We start from the raw sequence: 18,828 nt of genomic DNA, 5'->3' as shown, positions 1-18,828 counted from the left end.
TGTGAGATAATGTTTTTCATATATTTTTTAATATTATGAATAAAATAATTAAATTATTATTATCCAATAATATACCATATGCTTATAAAATTTCATTATAAAATTTGTATAAGCAACTTAATTAGCATAGTCTTACAACCCTCAACCATATGTAGTCCAAGCAGCACTATAAAATTAATTAAAGTACATAACAGCATGGACTGCGATATGCGTTCAAAATGTCGATGTTCATGTGTCCTGCAGTTCACACGATGACGCACAGTTTGCTGCGTTCTTCATCGACCCATGAGCCGAGTGATCCACCGCTTAGAGTTTTATAAATTGGTTTCTTAATTTTGTCAAATATGTTTTTATTGAAAGAAATTAAAAATACACCATTTTACTGGCATATATCAATTCCTTCAATAAATTTATTTTTATACCTAAAACGAATGCTGCGAAATGTCTTAGTTTTATATAACCAATATATATCAAAGTATTTCTTTTTAAATTGCATTTATTGTAAATAAATATATATATATATATATTAATACTTTTTTAGCGATATAAATTGAAATTTATATAAAACATTAACCTGTATAAAACCAGGTACAACATTGTACATTTTAGGTTGTTGCATTATCCAATGTATGCGCATAACTGAGATGAACAATACATATCGCAACGCGTGTATATTATGGTCCATATACACACAGTATTTTAATTGTGTTTATATACAATAATAATTTAATATTATTATTTTAATAATTCGATTTGCTTGTTCGAATTTTTATTTGTTTGTTTTGGCTGCTTATTATTTCTCTCATATGTATTAAATACAATATATAATTTTAATATTTGCATTATTTCGATTTGCTTGTTCGAAATTTCATTTGATCTATATTAGATCATATACATTTTGGCAATTCATATTTTATTTGTATTACTATAATGTATTTATTATAATATAAACAAATATTTTATTAACGGTAAGTAAGGATATACAATAATAATTTAATATTATTATTTTAATAATTCGATTTGCTTGTTCGAATTTTTATTTGTTTGCTTTGGCTGCTTATTATTTCTCTCATATGTATTAAATACAATATATAATTTTAATATTTGCATTATTTCGATTTGCTTGTTCGAAATTTTATTTGATCTATATTAGATCTCATATACATTTTGGCAATTCATATTTTATTTGTATTATTATAATGTATTTATTATAATATAAACAAATATTTTATTAACGGTAAGGATATACAATAATAATTTAATATTATTATTTTAATAATTCGATTTGCTTGTTCGAATTTTTATTTGTTTGCTTTGGCTGCTTATTAATTTCTCTCATATGTATTAAATACAATATATAATTTTAATATTTGCATTATTTCGATTTGCTTGTTCGAAATTTCATTTGATCTATAATAGATCTCATATACATTTTGGCAATTCATATTTTATTTGTAATACTATAATGTATTTATTATAATATAAACAAATATTTTATTAACGGTAAGGATATTAAAACATTAATGATCCTTCCGCAGGTTCACCTACGGAAACCTTGTTACGACTTTTACTTCCTCTAAATAATCAAGTTCGGTCAACTTTTGCGAAACAACCGTAACACGCAAGGCGTCACAGTGATCACGTCCGGAGACCTCACTAAATAATTCAATCGGTAGTAGCGACGGGCGGTGTGTACAAAGGGCAGGGACGTAATCAATGCGAGTTAATGACTCACACTTACTGGGAATTCCAAGTTCATGTGAACAGTTTCAGTTCACAATCCCAAGCATGAAAGTGGTTCAGCGGTTTACCCGGACCTCTCGGTCTAGGAAATACACGTTGATACTTTCATTGTAGCGCGCGTGCAGCCCAGGACATCTAAGGGCATCACAGACCTGTTATTGCTCAATCTCATTATTGCTAGACGCAATTTGTCCATTTAAGAAGCTAGTGTCCTTATAATGGGACAAACCAACAGGTACGGCTCCACTTATATAAACACATTCAAACACAATAAACATTTTACTGCCACCATGAATGAAGGCTATATAAGCTTCAACACCATAATCCTGAAGATATCTATTTAATATATTTGAGTCTCGTTCGTTATCGGAATTAACCAGACAAATCACTCCACGAACTAAGAACGGCCATGCACCACCACCCATAGATTCGAGAAAGAGCTATCAATCTGTCTTACACACTTATGTTCGGACCTGGTAAGTTTTCCCGTGTTGAGTCAAATTAAGCCGCAGGCTCCACTCCTGGTGGTGCCCTTCCGTCAATTCCTTTAAGTTTCAGCTTTGCAACCATACTTCCCCCGGAGCCCAAAAGCTTTGGTTTCCCGGGAAGCGACTGAGAGAGCCATAAAAGTAGCTACACCCAATTGCTAGCTGGCATCGTTTATGGTTAGAACTAGGGCGGTATCTGATCGCCTTCGAACCTCTAACTTTCGTTCTTGATTAATGAAAACATCTTTGGCAAATGCTTTCGCTTAAGTTAGTCTTACGACGGTCCAAGAATTTCACCTCTCGCGTCGTAATACTAATGCCCCCAAACTGCTTCTATTAATCATTACCTCTTGATCTGAAAACCAATGAAAGCAGAACAGAGGTCTTATTTCATTATCCCATGCACAGAATATTCAGGCATTTGAAGCCTGCTTTAAGCACTCTAATTTGTTCAAAGTAATTGTACCGGCCCACAATAACACTCGTTTAAGAGCACTAATGCAGGTTTTTAAATAGGAGGAACATATGAAAAAATACAAGTATCTAAGCACATGTAAGAACTCCACCGGTAATACGCTTACATACATAAAGGTATAGTACTAACCACAATTGTAAGTTGTACTACCCGTATGAAGCACAAGTTCAACTACGAACGTTTTAACCGCAACAACTTTAATATACGCTATTGGAGCTGGAATTACCGCGGCTGCTGGCACCAGACTTGCCCTCCAATTGGTCCTTGTTAAAGGATTTAAAGTGTACTCATTCCAATTACAGGGCCTCGGATATGAGTCCTGTATTGTTATTTTTCGTCACTACCTCCCCGAGCTGGGAGTGGGTAATTTACGCGCCTGCTGCCTTCCTTAGATGTGGTAGCCGTTTCTCAGGCTCCCTCTCCGGAATCGAACCCTGATTCCCCGTTACCCGTTGCAACCATGGTAGTCCTAGATACTACCATCAAAAGTTGATAGGGCAGACATTTGAAAGATCTGTCGTCGGTACAAGACCATACGATCTGCATGTTATCTAGAGTTCAACCAATATAACGATCTTGCGATCGCTTGGTTTTAGCCTAATAAAAGCACATGTTCCATAAGGTTCATGTTTTAATTGCATGTATTAGCTCTAGAATTACCACAGTTATCCAAGTAACTGTTAACGATCTAAGGAACCATAACTGATATAATGAGCCTTTTGCGGTTTCACTTTTAATTCGTGTGTACTTAGACATGCATGGCTTAATCTTTGAGACAAGCATATAACTACTGGCAGGATCAACCAGAATAATGTTTTTATTCATATTTCATTCATATTTTTTGAATAGAAATTAGCAATATATATGTTGTTATAGATTTTATTTCTATCGAATACGGCCATTTTTATATAGCATTCGTATACGTTTGTTTTCCAATTTATACTTGTTTCGCCACTAATAATAACAAGTTTTTATTGATGTCAAAAAGAATCATATTCTTTATAAACACAATATTTATTTTTCATATATTTTCTTTATATATGCACATTTCATTCTAAAATATCATTTTTGTTCGACATACATAATATATTGTATCCACACATGTACAATTTTTGTTTAACCAATATAAGATATTGAGTTAATCATTTGTATTTTGACGATAAATTTAAAATTTATCTATATATATCCATATAAGTCTCTGGTAATATATAAAATAGAACCGAGTGTATATATATAATTATTACTACTATATTTATTTCTTAAATAATATATACTTATATATTATTTATATATATACTCTTTATTATATATTATATAATTTCTTAAATAACTCTCTTAATAGCTATTTTTTATTATCAACAATATAAGTTGATATTAATATTGAAAATGTATTCATAATTACATTTTTATATTTCTTTGGTAGACTTTTATGTACTATTATTATTTAATAATACACATATAATATAAATCATGTTAGCCTACCTCCTAAAATTAACGATAAAATTCGGAAACAATTTGTTATTCTATGTACAATAGAAACTTGGCCTTTGTTTCAACGTTATTATCTTTGGGCTTAAAATATTAACCGCGGAGCCAAGTCTCGTATTCAAATAAATGAATAAAGAAACAAATTTGACGGATAATATCTTCTCTACTGACATATGTCAATAGCAGACGGCCGGCCCATTGACCATCCTATAGTAGTTTTTGGACACGCTGTCTCCCATTCGGGTATATTCAATTTACTTTGCCACTCACCCATATAGTGTTCTCTTATATAATAAGACAACGCACTTTTATATTCATTATATGGATATATTGCCTTCCTCATATTTGCCACACCACCTATAGTAGTTTTTGGACACGCTGTCTCCCATTCGGGTATATTCAATTTACTTTGCCACTCACCCATATAGTGTTCTCTTATATAATAAGAAAACGCACTTTTATTTTCATTATATGGATATATTGCCTTCCTCATATTTGCCACACCACCTATAGTAGTTTTTGGACACGCTGTCTCCCATTCGGGTATATTCAATTTACTTTGCCACTCACCCATATAGTGTTCTCTTATATAATAAGAAAACGCACTTTTATTTTCATTATATGGATATATTGCCTTCCTCATATTTGCCACACCACCTATAGTAGTTTTTGGACACGCTGTCTCCCATTCGGGTATATTCAATTCTCTTTGCCACTCACCCTTATAGTATTCTCTTATTTAATAAGAATACTAAAATACTTCTCATATTATAGATGTAATCTATTAACTTCTCAATATCCATACGGTTTATGTATGGTATTGACAAAATCCTATGCATTTGCATAAGATTTATTTTGCCACAATTTATAGTACTAGTGCCGCCCTCACTAGGTATAAATATCTCATTTCGCTAGTAGTGTATGGGCAAATTCTACTAGCTATTCTCATAAATATGTCACTTATATGCCATATCTATACAATTCATGCACTTTTATATGTATATTTGCTATATTATACATTATTATGCCTTATAGGTATTATACCTATAAGCCACATCCATACGATTGCTTAATATAAATATATGTATAATTTTTTATACATATTTTTTTTTTATTTATGTATGGTTTTTTATTCATATCCATATACTGTATTCACTTTTATATGGATATGATTGGCGTTTTATATAGTATTGACAAAATCATAAGTTTGACCAATACGAGGAGAGGTCCGCCAACGACCACCTCCCTATAGGTGTTTTTGGACACGCTGTCTCCCATTCGACTGCTTACTATACTAGGGGCTACCCGCTCCGTATGATATTCTCTCATATAACAAGAGAATGCAAGAAATATTCGTATTTTATGAATATAATCCATTTATTTTTCAATATCCATACGTTTTACTTAGTTTTTTGTACGGTATTGACAAAATCCTATGCATTTGCATAAGATTTATTTTGCCACAATTTATAGTACTAGTGCCGCCCTCACTAGGTATAAATATCTCATTTCGCTAGTAGTGTATGGGGAAATTCTACTAGCTATTCTCATAAATATGTCACTTATATGCCATATCTATACAATTCATGCACTTTTATATGTATATTTGCTATATTATACATTATTATGCCTTATAGGTATTATACCTATAAGCCACATCCATACGATTGCTTAATATAAATATATGTATAATTTTTTATACATATTTTTTTTTTATTTTTGTATGGTTTTTTATTCATATCCATATACTGTATTCAATTTTATATGGATATGATTGGCGTTTTATATAGTATTGACAAAATCATAAGTTTGACCAATACGAGGAGAGGTCCGCCAACGACCACCTCCCTATAGGTGTTTTTGGACACGCTGTCTCCCATTCGACTGCTTACTATACTAGGGGCTACCCGCTCCGTATGATATTCTCTCATATAACAAGAGAATGCAAGAAATATTCGTATTTTATGAATATAATCCATTTATTTTTCAATATCCATACGTTTTACTTAGTTTTTTGTACGGTATTGACAAAATCCTATGCATTTGCATAAGATTTATTTTGCCACAATTTATAGTACTAGTGCCGCCCTCACTAGGTATAAATATCTCATTTCGCTAGTAGTGTATGGGCAAATTCTACTAGCTATTCTCATAAATATGTCACTTATATGCCATATCTATACAATTCATGCACTTTTATATGTATATTTGCTATATTATACATTATTATGCCTTATAGGTATTATACCTATAAGCCACATCCATACGATTGCTTAATATAAATATATGTATAATTTTTTATACATATTTTTTTTTATTTATGTATGGTTTTTTATTCATATCCATATACTGTATTCACTTTTATATGGATATGATTGGCGTTTTATATAGTATTGACAAAATCATAAGTTTGACCAATACGAGGAGAGGTCCGCCAACGACCACCTCCCTATAGGTGTTTTTGGACACGCTGTCTCCCATTCGACTGCTTACTATACTAGGGGCTACCCGCTCCGTATGATATTCTCTCATATAACAAGAGAATGCAAGAAATATTCGTATTTTATGAATATAATCCATTTATTTTTCAATATCCATACGTTTTACTTAGTTTTTTGTACGGTATTGACAAAATCCTATGCATTTGCATAAGATTTATTTTGCCACAATTTATAGTACTAGTGCCGCCCTCACTAGGTATAAATATCTCATTTCGCTAGTAGTGTATGGGCAAATTCTACTAGCTATTCTCATAAATATGTCACTTATATGCCATATCTATACAATTCATGCACTTTTATATGTATATTTGCTATATTATACATTATTATGCCTTATAGGTATTATACCTATAAGCCACATCCATACGATTGCTTAATATAAATATATGTATAATTTTTTATACATATTTTTTTTTATTTATGTATGGTTTTTTATTCATATCCATATACTGTATTCACTTTTATATGGATATGATTGGCGTTTTATATAGTATTGACAAAATCATAAGTTTGACCAATACGAGGAGAGGTCCGCCAACGACCACCTCCCTATAGGTGTTTTTGGACACGCTGTCTCCCATTCGACTGCTTACTATACTAGGGGCTGCCCGCTCCGTATGATATTCTCTCGTATAACAAGAGAATGCAAGAAATATTCGTATTTTATGAATATAATCCATTTATTTTTCAATATCCATACGTTTTACTTAGTTTTTTGTACGGTATTGACAAAATCCTATGCATTTGCATAAGATTTATTTTGCCACAATTTATAGTACTAGTGCCGCCCTCACTAGGTATAAATATCTCATTTCGCTAGTAGTGTATGGGCAAATTCTACTAGCTATTCTCATAAATGCCTTCTTTATGCCATATCTATACAATTTATGCACTTTTATATGTATATTTGCTAATATTATACATTATTATGCCTTATAGGTATTATACCTATAAGCCATATACATACGATTTCATTTTTTTATTTATATATGGTTTTGTATTTATAACCATATACCGTATTTACTTTTATAAGGATATGATTGGCGTTTTATATAGTATTGACAAAATTATAAGTTTGACAAACACTTTTTTAAGTCTTTTAGTTAAAATTGTCATTTTTAATTGACTATCTAAACACTAGATATATTTGCACATGGAGCAAAGAGTATAAAAATTGGTCGCGTCACTAATAATATCGCGATACATTTTTACTACCATCAAAATACCACATACGTTTATATGTCCTCTTTATTTAATTTGGTTTCTAAACCTCAGGAATAGTTTTAATTATATGTGCGCTCTAAGTTGAATGAATTTCTTGAATCTCTTTACTTGAATTTCTAAGACTTAAAAATATTTATAAATAGATGTCCTATTGCATAATATTTTTTTATCGCTTCACTTATAAAATAACGATCCTGCCTTTCTACCTTTGAATAAACATTCATATAAACATGGAGAAAAAAACGTTCGCGTCACTAACAGTATGTGACGATAAAATTTTGCTAACATTAAAAGGAACATATTTTTATATGTCAACTCTTAGTTGAATTGGTCTATTGCTTAAGATTCTAGACCTTAGGAATATTTTTATATTATATGTTTGCCAATCTTCGCGTCACTAAAAAGATGACGATTCATATTGTTATTATTAGATGGTCGAGTTGTACTTATATTGATATGTTAATCAAATTGGTCTCTTACTTGAAAATCTAGACCTTAGGAATATTTTTATATTATATGTTTGCCAATCTTCGCGTCACTAATAAGATGACGATTCATATTATTATTAGATGGTCGAGTTGTACTTATATTGATATGTTAATCAAATTGGTCTCTTACTTGAAAATCTAGACCTTAGGAATATTTTTATATTATATGTTTGCCAATCTTCGCGTCACTAATAAGATGACGATTCATATTATTATTAGATGGTCGAGTTGTACTTATATTGATATGTTAATCAAATTGGTCTCTTACTTGAAAATCTAGACCTTAGGAATATTTTTATATTATATGTTTGCCAATCTTCGCGTCACTAATAAGATGACGATTCATATTGTTATTATTAGATGGTCGAGTTGTACTTATATTGATATGTTAATCAAATTGGTCTCTTACTTGAAAATCTAGACCTTAGGAATATTTTTATATTATATGTTTGCCAATCTTCGCGTCACTAATAAGATGACGATTCATATTGTTATTATTAGATGGTCGAGTTGTACTTATATTGATATGTTAATCAAATTGGTCTCTTACTTGAAAATCTAGACCTTAGGAATATTTTTATATTATATGTTTGCCAATCTTCGCGTCACTAATAAGATGACGATTCATATTGTTATTATTAGATGGTCGAGTTGTACTTATATTGATATGTTAATCAAATTGGTCTCTTACTTGAAAATCTAGACCTTAGGAATGTAATATATAAAGGATTAAAAATTCGCCACAAAGCCAAGCAAACAATCAATGCATACAAATAGATTGTTGGTTGAACTTTATATAAGAAGTTCAACACAACAAATAAATTATGCAATTTTATTATCGAATCATCAAGCAAAGGATAAGCTTCAGTGGATCGCAGTATGGCAGCTGCTCAACCACTTACAACACCTTGCCTGTTACAAAAGTCGTTTACAATTGATTCTAGGCTTTGTCATTGTATTAAATAATGCTTTTATATGTAACTAGCGCGGCATCAGGTGATCAAAGATCCTCCCAATTTACTATGTTACAAATTACATTGGCATCACATCCATTGTCGTTTAAAAAGTAAATTATAAACTTTAAATGGTTTAGAAGCCATACAATGCAAATTGCCCCTTATTTATCATTGCAGTCCAGCACGGATACGACCTTAGAGGCGTTCAGGCATAATCCAACGGACGTAGCGTCATACCACTGTTCGCTCGAACAAGTATTGTGCCATTGGTCCGTACCTGCGGTTCCTCTCGTACTACGCAGGAATGCTGTCGCAACAACGTTTTGTCATTAGTAGGGTAAAACTAACCTGTCTCACGACGGTCTAAACCCAGCTCACGTTCCCTTGCATGGGTGAACAATCCAACGCTTGGTGAATTTTGCTTCACAATGATAGGAAGAGCCGACATCGAAGGATCAAAAAGCGACGTCGCTATGAACGCTTGGCCGCCACAAGCCAGTTATCCCTATGGTAACTTTTCTGACACCTCTTGTTAAAAACTCTTTAAACCAAAAGGATCGATAGGCCGAGCTTTTGCTGTCCCTGTGTGTACTGAACACCGAGATCAAGTCAGCATTTGCCCTTTTGCTCTATGTGTGGTTTCTGTCCGCACTGAGCTGGCCTTGGGACACCTCCGTTATTATTTGAGAGATGTACCGCCCCAGTCAAACTCCCTACCTGGCAATGTCCTTGAATTGGATCATACCTGAGTAATTGGAGTTATACCAAATTTTCAAATCAAAAATACATAAATGCACCGTTTTATTAAAGAATTTGTTTGCGATTATATAACAAACTCGTGATACTTTGATCAAGAAGCTTGCATCAAAACCCAATACCATAAGATATAATAAATATATCCGTATAATGGCTAGGAAATGATACACGTTCCATTTAATCAAGTAAGTAAGGAAACAATAAGAGTAGTGGTATTTCATTGGCGATACCAAACCGAGGTCTAATATCTCCCACTTATTCTACACCTCTTATGTCTCCTTACACTGCCAGATTAGAGTCAAGCTCAAAAGGGTCTTCTTTCCCCGCTAATTATTCCAAGCCCGTTCCCTTGGCTGTGGTTTCGCTAGATAGTAGATAGGGACAGGTGTGTCTCGGATCCCTCCGAACTTATTTAACGTGACGTGTTCCGCACTGAAGGGATTACAGCCACGGCATTCTAATATACCCACAAGGGAGTATATAATGCAAGGGTCTGGGTTAAGCGCCAAACCAACGCCCTGGACTAGAAGCTATAGCTATGTACATAGCAACCACCCCAGTAGCAATTTAAGTACTTGCTTGTCGGGCAAGCACTCCCCCTTGCATAGGGGCGAGATCTATCTAAAATCTCTACTGTTCTTTGGGTCGCAGCACCCGAGTTGTATTAACGCAACATCCACGTCGAGCCCGGGGACTCTACCCGCGATATAGGTGTCAACCACAGCCACCACGAAACTCCCACTAGGGGGCCGACCTCAATGAGTAGCCTTGGAGAACCACTCAACCCGTGGCACCGAAATTTCAGGCTCGGTGGGCCTCACCCCTTCAGCTCCGACAAGCTCGGATGGGGCAACCATGTCATATTAGTCGCCTCCTACGACAAGCAATGACAAGCTGTGGCAGTATTCTTCGCCGTTGCCACACGGCAAGGGGGTTTTGGGACTATTGTCCCGGCGCCTGCGGTTCATCCCTCGTCGCTTCCATCCTACGCCTCGAGAAGGCAGCATCAGCAAAAGCTCCTAGGAGACGCATCCGTTCTGGGGTCTCGACTACTCCTGCGACGTTCCATCGTTCTTGGACTCGAACAATGCCAAGGGCATCCAAGTCACGCAAATCGCTATAGAGGCGGCACTCACATAGTACGTGAAGCCAGTCCTCACTCTCCTCTCCACATGAGCATGCGGTTGTGGTGCTGAGGGTTCTACCATGGAGGAAAGCGTTGAACGACCCGTGTCCTGTCAGCAAGAATCCGGCTCTTAAGGTGAAGACAAAGTCCTTCCTCTTGTAGACGAACGCTGCCTCTGGGAAAAACTGGCGAGTCACAAAACCGTGAGCCGCTTGGTCCCATCTGAGTTGCCACTCATTTAGCAGACATTCGTCTAGCAGAGCCATCTTGGATTTCCAGTCCAACACAGACAAGTCCTGTCCATAGAGCCAGTCGCTCTCGTCCAGGGGAACGTGCTTTCTGAGCTTAAACTTCACTGCCATCCTGTGAGCATCTAAATCCATTGGAGGAGCACCAGCAAGCACCTGCAGTGCCACCGTGGACACTGTGCGGCATACCGGTAGGCATCCTAATAGGATGGTCCTCTGGCACGAGGTGAGGAGTCTTAAGGACTTGCCCTTGCTCGCCGCCTTGTACCAGACCGAGGCACCGAAGAGTGCACAGGGGACCATGAGTCCGCTGTATATCGTCCTCTTAGCACGGGAGCTGAGCCCCCAATCGACTCGGAGCACCCGTGCTAGCCCTCCGGCAACTCCAGCCAGCCGATCTCTGAGAGCAGAGATATGCGGGAGAAAGCTCATCCGCTCGCCGACTAAGATGCCAAGGTACCGGCATTTGGTGACGTATGGCAGGCTTGCTCCAGCAAACCGTACCGTCGGTCTCCTAGTGTCTGAAAGATTCCCTTTCAGCAACATGATTGCCGTCTTGCTGGTTGACACACTCACTCCAACCTCAGCTCCCCAGGCTCCCACGATGTCCATCAACTGCTCACCCTTTCGCTCCAGATCGGCACGGGAATTCCCATCGACGAAAAGTAGCAAGTCATCTGCAAACGCGCTCAGAGCACAATGTGGCTCCAGGCGCTGAAGCAGCACATCCATCAGTAGGTTCCAAATAAATGGACCACTGACGGACCCTTGCGGGCAGCCCCGTGTAACCGACACTGTGGCCGCTTCGTAACTGCTGATGATACTGGCACTTCGACCGGAGAAATAACTTTTCCACAAGTCTATCTCTCGACAGCCGACGTCGATAAGCCGATCCAGCACCGCGTTCCACTCAACATTGTCGAAGGCACCCTTGAAATCAACAAAGATTCCCAGCACCCTCCTCTCGCGGCTGGTGGAAACGGTGTTTTTAGCGTGCATCCACGCATCCTCAACGCAGCGTCCAGGCCGAAATCCAAATTGCCATCTGCAGCCATCCGGTAGCACATCCTTCAGTCGATTCACCATGATCCCTTCCAGCACCTTTCCGAACACTGGCAAAAGGCATATGCCACGATAAGAGGCAGGATCGCTCCTGTCCTTATCTGGCCCCTTTACCAGCGGTATCACTCTCGGGTGTTTCCACTCGGCAGGAAAATATCCTTCCGAGAGGCATCGAGAGTACAACTTCGTCAGGTGCTGAGGGATAGCACGCCATACCTCCTTGACGATCCCACCCGTGATGCCGTCCATTCCCGGCGATCGCCGGCTTCTCAGCTTCGCGACGCTGGTTGCCACCTCGAAGGCTTCGAGGGTCGGTGGAGCAGCAGGAGTTATACCCTCACGCACTGTGGATTCCGCAACAGGGAAGAAGTTGCGGAGGAGTATATCTGCGCAGTCGTGCCATGTCGTAAGTAGCGCGCCGTTCGACCTAAGACATCCAAGATCGGTTGTCTTTTTCCGGCCTCGGCATATTCGGTAGGCGTGCCCCCATGGATCATCCTTGTGCCGTCCCACGAAGTCCCGCCAGTTTTGTTCCTTTGTCATCAGGATAAGCTTCTTATACTGGCCTGAGGCAAGCCTTAATCCAGCGGCAAGTCGCTCAACATCGCCGGTGCCACTCCGACGAGCTGCCTGCAGCCTGCGCCTCAGTCTCCTGACCTCTTGGCGCTTGGTACTCAGTTCAGGATTCCACCATATTACGTTTCCCCTTGCTGCAGGTATCCTGCGCCCTATTACCCTGTCGCACACTTCGTGTACGATGGAGCGAAGGGCTGACACATGATCATCCAACGGCGATTCCTCCAGTTCCTCGAGACATTCAGCTACATCCCTTAGTTCTACTCTGAATCTTCGCCAACTTGCATTGGAGAGCCTCCATTGCGGTACCGGAGCTAGGCTCTCAACAGTACTGCTTGGATCTGGAGTAACCTCAACAGTGATGATGTTGTGGTCACTCAGCTCCCAGAAGTCAACTCTCCATTCGTATATTGCCCACACACGCGCTGCTTCGTTGGTGAAGGTCACGTCGATATCACTTCTGGAGCGGTGATTATCGAACGTGAACACCTGGCTGGCCGTATTAAGCACACAGACACCGCTTGCGATGATCCACTCGTCCATGTGCTGTCCCCGTTCGCGATTCAGACGGTCTCCAGAGTTAGCTGGAGTTTTGCTGAACCACATCGGGGAAACCGCATTCGCATCAAGTCCGAGGATTGTCGGTGTCCTGCTGGCTAGCAGCAGAACCGTATCCAGGTAGTCAGTGTAGGGCTGCAGGGCAGCTGAGTACTGGCAGTATACGGAGGACAGAAAAATGGTGCCGTATTTTCCTGTGACACTCACGCACACTCCATAATCCGTCGTCAATGTCTCGATGGGCATGCAGATGGCAGACGGGTCGTCCACGATGATGGCAGCTTTCTTCCTTTTGTCAGCGAAGATTCTCATGCCTCCAGGGAGTCCAGTGAGACGCTTGCCTGCGTCCACATAGGGCTCCTGAATGAGTGCGAACAGGTGGCCAGCATCTCTCATCCGCTTTGCAAGCTCGATGACAGCGCAACGGCCTCGACCACAATTCGCTTGGATGAAGCTGAACATGTTAATGTCTAGCTTGCACCCTGGCTAGCACAGCGCTATATATCGGGCATCCACCCGAGAGCATATAGTGCCCCGAGGGTAGCCCTTTATGGCGGCAGTTACGGCAGTCCACCGCATTTTTGCACTTCGCCGCGACGTGGTCGTTCTGTCCGCACTGGCGGCAGACCTGGTTTTCTCTAGCGTACCGACACTCGCTGACTTTGTGGTCAAAACCAAGGCATCGGTGGCACGCATAGGTGCGCACTTGAGAGCGGCAGCGGTAAGAGAACCACTTGATATACACCCTCCCGCTTTCGAGAACGGCCAACGCCTGATCATCTACTTCCAGCGTCACGTTTATAGTGGCGCTGTTAGCTGCTGACCAGGGCTTGGTCGCCAGGACTACCGCCTTCTGGAACTCCTTCAGCGACATCTCCTCGAAGTTTTTCTCTTTTAACTCCATCATGAACTCATCCGGCGTCACAGTGGTGTCCACATCCTGTACCGTCACCCTGGGTTTTGCGGCAGTGTTTTTGGACACCTTAAGGCCCACCTCAGCGAATTTTGCGGAGGCAACGATTTTCGACATCTCCGCCTGCGATGGCGTGCGAATAATCGCGCCGCCCCGCTTCAACTCTCGCACCTCATGCACTCTGACGCCCAAAGCAGGCGCTACCTCTTTGCGGACCTTGTCCGCAATTTGCCTCCCTGATAAGGCCGGATCATCACATGCAACGACTGCCGACCAGGTCTCCCGGATTTTCCGCGGTGCGGCTACAGGGGCATAGGGGGCGACAGGGGCAGCAGGTGAGGCGATAAGGTGCGCGCCTCTAGCAGCGGCGGCTGCGTATGAGACGGCCGAGGCAACCGGTGTCTGCTTCTTAAGGCGGTCCTCAAGCACTCCAATCCGTATAAGGAGGGCTGCAACAACCTCCTCGTAGCGGTTGGCTACGGACTGCACCTTCACATTTGTGGCCGGGTTGGCATAGGAGACCATGAACATCCTACCGATCTCCGATCGGATGTCCCCCATCTCGGCAGCGACGGCACCATTACCTCTCCACTCCCTATCCGAGAAGGATTTTAGAGGACTGGCTGGTGCAACGAAGGTCTTCTCGTGTTCAGCATAGGATGCAGCAGCGGCGGGGGCTGCGGGAGCGGCAGGGGCTGCGGCAAGGGCAGCGACAGGGGCAGCGGCAGCGGCAGCAGCAGGGGCAGCGGCAGCGGCAGCGGCAGGGGCTGTCGCAGTGTCAGCGGCAGTTGCATCCAGTGCCATCAACTTGCACCTAGAGGCGTCCCTCAGCGGCGCTTTATTGCGCTTACCTCTGGGTCGTCCTCTGCCCCCACTGCTTCCCCTACTACTAGCACTCTCACTGCCAGAATCTCCAACATCCATTTTGGGTGGCGCCATCCGCCGGTTATCGGCAGTTCCAACCCAAAAGCTTTTCCACCAAGGACTTACCCCTTTATTATCAGCTGGTCGGAAAGCTCTATCAGCTGATCAGCTGATAAAAGTTTAGCGATGACACAAACCGCACAGCTGTTTTAGGCAAAATGTGCCTAAATAAGCCTAACGCCTCTCTCAAGAGAGCGCCTCTCTCGTGACACACGTGGCGCAATGGAAAATTTCCAATGGGAAAAACCCAATTTCACCCGGTTTCACCACTTTTACACAGGGAAAACACGCGCACTGGGTTCGCAGGCACAAAACACGAATTTTCGTGCTGTTTCTAGCTTCGTATCTGGTCTCTATCAGTCAATATTGGCTACACTCGCGGAGCGTACGGAAAACACGTCTGTTCGCACGAGCAATCTAACACCGACTCGTGAGTAGATAGGGACAGTAGGAATCTCGTTAATCCATTCATGCGCGTCACTAATTAGATGACGAGGCATTTGGCTACCTTAAGAGAGTCATAGTTACTCCCGCCGTTGACCCGCGCTTACTTGAATTTCTTCACTTTGACATTCAGAGCACTGGGCAGAAATCACATTGTGTCAACACCCGCTAGGGCCATCACAATGCTTTGTTTTAATTAGACAGTCGGATTCCCCAAGTCCGTGCCAGTTCTGAATTGATTGTTAATTGATAATCGTTATAATTAATAAGAACTAATTGGTTTAACCCAATTAGTATTCTTAAAAATTTTAGCAAGAAAGTTCCACAATTGGCTACGTAACTAAACTATCCGGGGAACAAGTAACTAACATAAATGCTAGAAACTCTATTTACCCAGAACGAGCACATAAACCATGTTATTGTTTCCCAATCAAGCCCGACTATCTCAATCTTCAGAGCCAATCCTTATCCCGAAGTTACGGATCTAATTTGCCGACTTCCCTTACCTACATTATTCTATCGACTAGAGACTCTTCACCTTGGAGACCAGCTGCGGATATTGGTACGGCCTGTTGAGAAGTTTGCGTGTCCCCACCATAAATTTTCAAGGTCCGAGGAGAAAATATCGACACAACAGTATATGTCATGCTCTTCTAGCCCATCTACCATATCTCTCTGCGAAAGACTTCCATGGTAGTACGGCTATAAAACAGAAAAGAAAACTCTTCCGATATCTCTCGACGGCTTCTTTATGGTCGTTCCTGTTGCCAGGATGAGCACGAGGCCCATATTTAATAACAAACGGATACTCAACAGGTTACGGAATTGGAACCGTATTCCCTTTCGTTCAAAATTATTCAAGTATATTAATTTAGCTAGATTTTATATAATATATATATTTGTTTGGCATTTGTATTTTACTTGAAAATTTTCGGCTTTCGCCTTGAACTTAGGACCGACTAACTCGTGATCAACCACTGTTCACACGAAACCCTTCTCCACTTCAGTCCTCCAAGGTCTCATTCGATTATTTGCTACTACCACCAAGATCTGTACCAATGGCAGCTCCATGCAGGCTTACGCCAAACACTTCTACGCATACCATTGTACCTTCCTACTCACTAAAGTTTCAAAATTTATATTACAAGTAATATAAATCATCTACTTTAGCGGTAATGTATAGGTATACAACTTAAGCGCCATCCATTTTAAGGGCTAGTTGCTTCGGCAGGTGAGTTGTTACACACTCCTTAGCGGATTTCGACTTCCATGATCACCGTCCTGCTGTTTTAAGCAACCAACGCCTTTCATGGTATCTGCATGAGTTGTTAATTTGGGCACCGTAACATTACGTTTGGTTCATCCCACAGCGCCAGTTCTGCTTACCAAAAGTGGCCCACTGGGCACATTATATCATAACCTTGAACTTCATATCAAGAAAGTTAAGGTTCTTACCCATTTAAAGTTTGAGAATAGGTTAAGATCGTTTCGACCCTAAGGCCTCTAATCATTCGCTTTACCAGATAAGATTATTTTATATAATATTAAAATGCACCAGCTATCCTGAGGGAAACTTCGGAAGGAACCAGCTACTAGATGGTTCGATTGGTCTTTCGCCCCTATACTCAATTCTGACAATCGATTTGCACGTCAGAACTGTTTCGGTCTTCCATCAGGGTTTCCCCTGACTTCAACCTGATCAAGTATAGTTCACCATCTTTCGGGTCACAGCATATATGCTCAAGGTACGTTCCAGTTAGAGGCATAAATAATATAAATATCATTATACATAACTATATAGAACGCCCCGGGATTGTGTTAATTAGCTATAAATAGTTAAAAAACTAATCCCATTATTAGTCAAGTTAATTACGCTATTAGGTTTATATCCCAATAACTTGCACATATGTTAGACTCCTTGGTCCGTGTTTCAAGACGGGTCCCGAAGGTATCCTGAATCTTTCGCATTGTTAATCCTACAAGTGCATATAATAAACACAAAAATCAATGATAATTATGCCATTATATAATTCCGAAAAATTAACGCACTGTATTCATATAAATCTATCAGCACTTTATCAAATTAATAACATTTATTCTGTGTTAAAATGCAAGCAAATTAATTTGAATAAACTATAAGTTATATTTTATGATAAATTTGGTATGCTAATAGATTACAATGTCCTTATATGGAAAAAATGCACACTATTATCATAATATTGTTTAAATATTACAATTCTAATGATGAATTTTCCATAACGGATATTCAGGTTCATCGGGCTTAACCTCTAAGCAGTTTCACGTACTGTTTAACTCTCTATTCAGAGTTCTTTTCAACTTTCCCTCACGGTACTTGTTTACTATCGGTCTCATGGTTATATTTAGTTTTAGATGGAGTTTACCACCCACTTAGTGCTGCACTATCAAGCAACACGACTCTTTGGAAACATCATCTAGTAATCATTAACGTTATACGGGCCTGGCACCCTCTATGGGTAAATGGCCTCATTTAAGAAGGACTTAAATCGTTAATTTCTCATACTAGAATATTGACGCTCCATACACTGCATCTCACATTTGCCATATAGACAAAGTGACTTAGTGCTGAACTGATTTCTTTTCGCTCGCCGCTACTAAGAAAATCCTTGTTAGTTTCTTTTCCTCCCCTAATTAATATGCTTAAATTCAGGGGGTAGTCCCATATGAGTTGAGGTTGTGTATAACTTTTATATGCAATTAATTCTTTATATATAATGATAAAACATTTTATTAAATTCGTTATATTAATAATATCTGTATATAAATGGCATTTGTTTGATTTAACGAATCAACGAAGAACAATAATATTGTCAACGGTT

At 39.6% G+C, this 18,828-nt stretch overlaps 2 non-coding genes and 1 pseudogene across 2 annotated transcripts; all 3 read right to left on the bottom strand.

Moving 5' to 3' along the window:
- Window positions 1–135: 135 nt before the first annotated feature.
- LOC127012165 (5.8S ribosomal RNA) lies at window positions 136–314 on the bottom strand. The gene has a single exon (XR_007765691.1). It is a non-coding gene; the product is annotated as a 5.8S ribosomal RNA (ribosomal RNA).
- Window positions 315–1,521: 1,207 nt separating this feature from the next.
- On the bottom strand, window positions 1,522–3,516 carry LOC127012181 (small subunit ribosomal RNA). The gene has a single exon (XR_007765707.1). It is a non-coding gene; the product is annotated as a small subunit ribosomal RNA (ribosomal RNA).
- Window positions 3,517–9,245: 5,729 nt separating this feature from the next.
- LOC127012201 (large subunit ribosomal RNA) lies at window positions 9,246–18,686 on the bottom strand (annotated as a pseudogene).
- Between the last annotated feature and the right edge of the window lie 142 nt (window positions 18,687–18,828).

This window comes from Drosophila biarmipes, unplaced genomic scaffold (assembly GCF_025231255.1).
Source record: "Drosophila biarmipes strain raj3 unplaced genomic scaffold, RU_DBia_V1.1 ptg000026l, whole genome shotgun sequence".
In the NCBI taxonomy this organism is placed as follows: domain Eukaryota; kingdom Metazoa; phylum Arthropoda; class Insecta; order Diptera; family Drosophilidae; genus Drosophila; species Drosophila biarmipes.
Note: the sequence above shows the minus strand (reverse complement) of the source record. Positions and strands in the feature narration are given on the sequence as shown.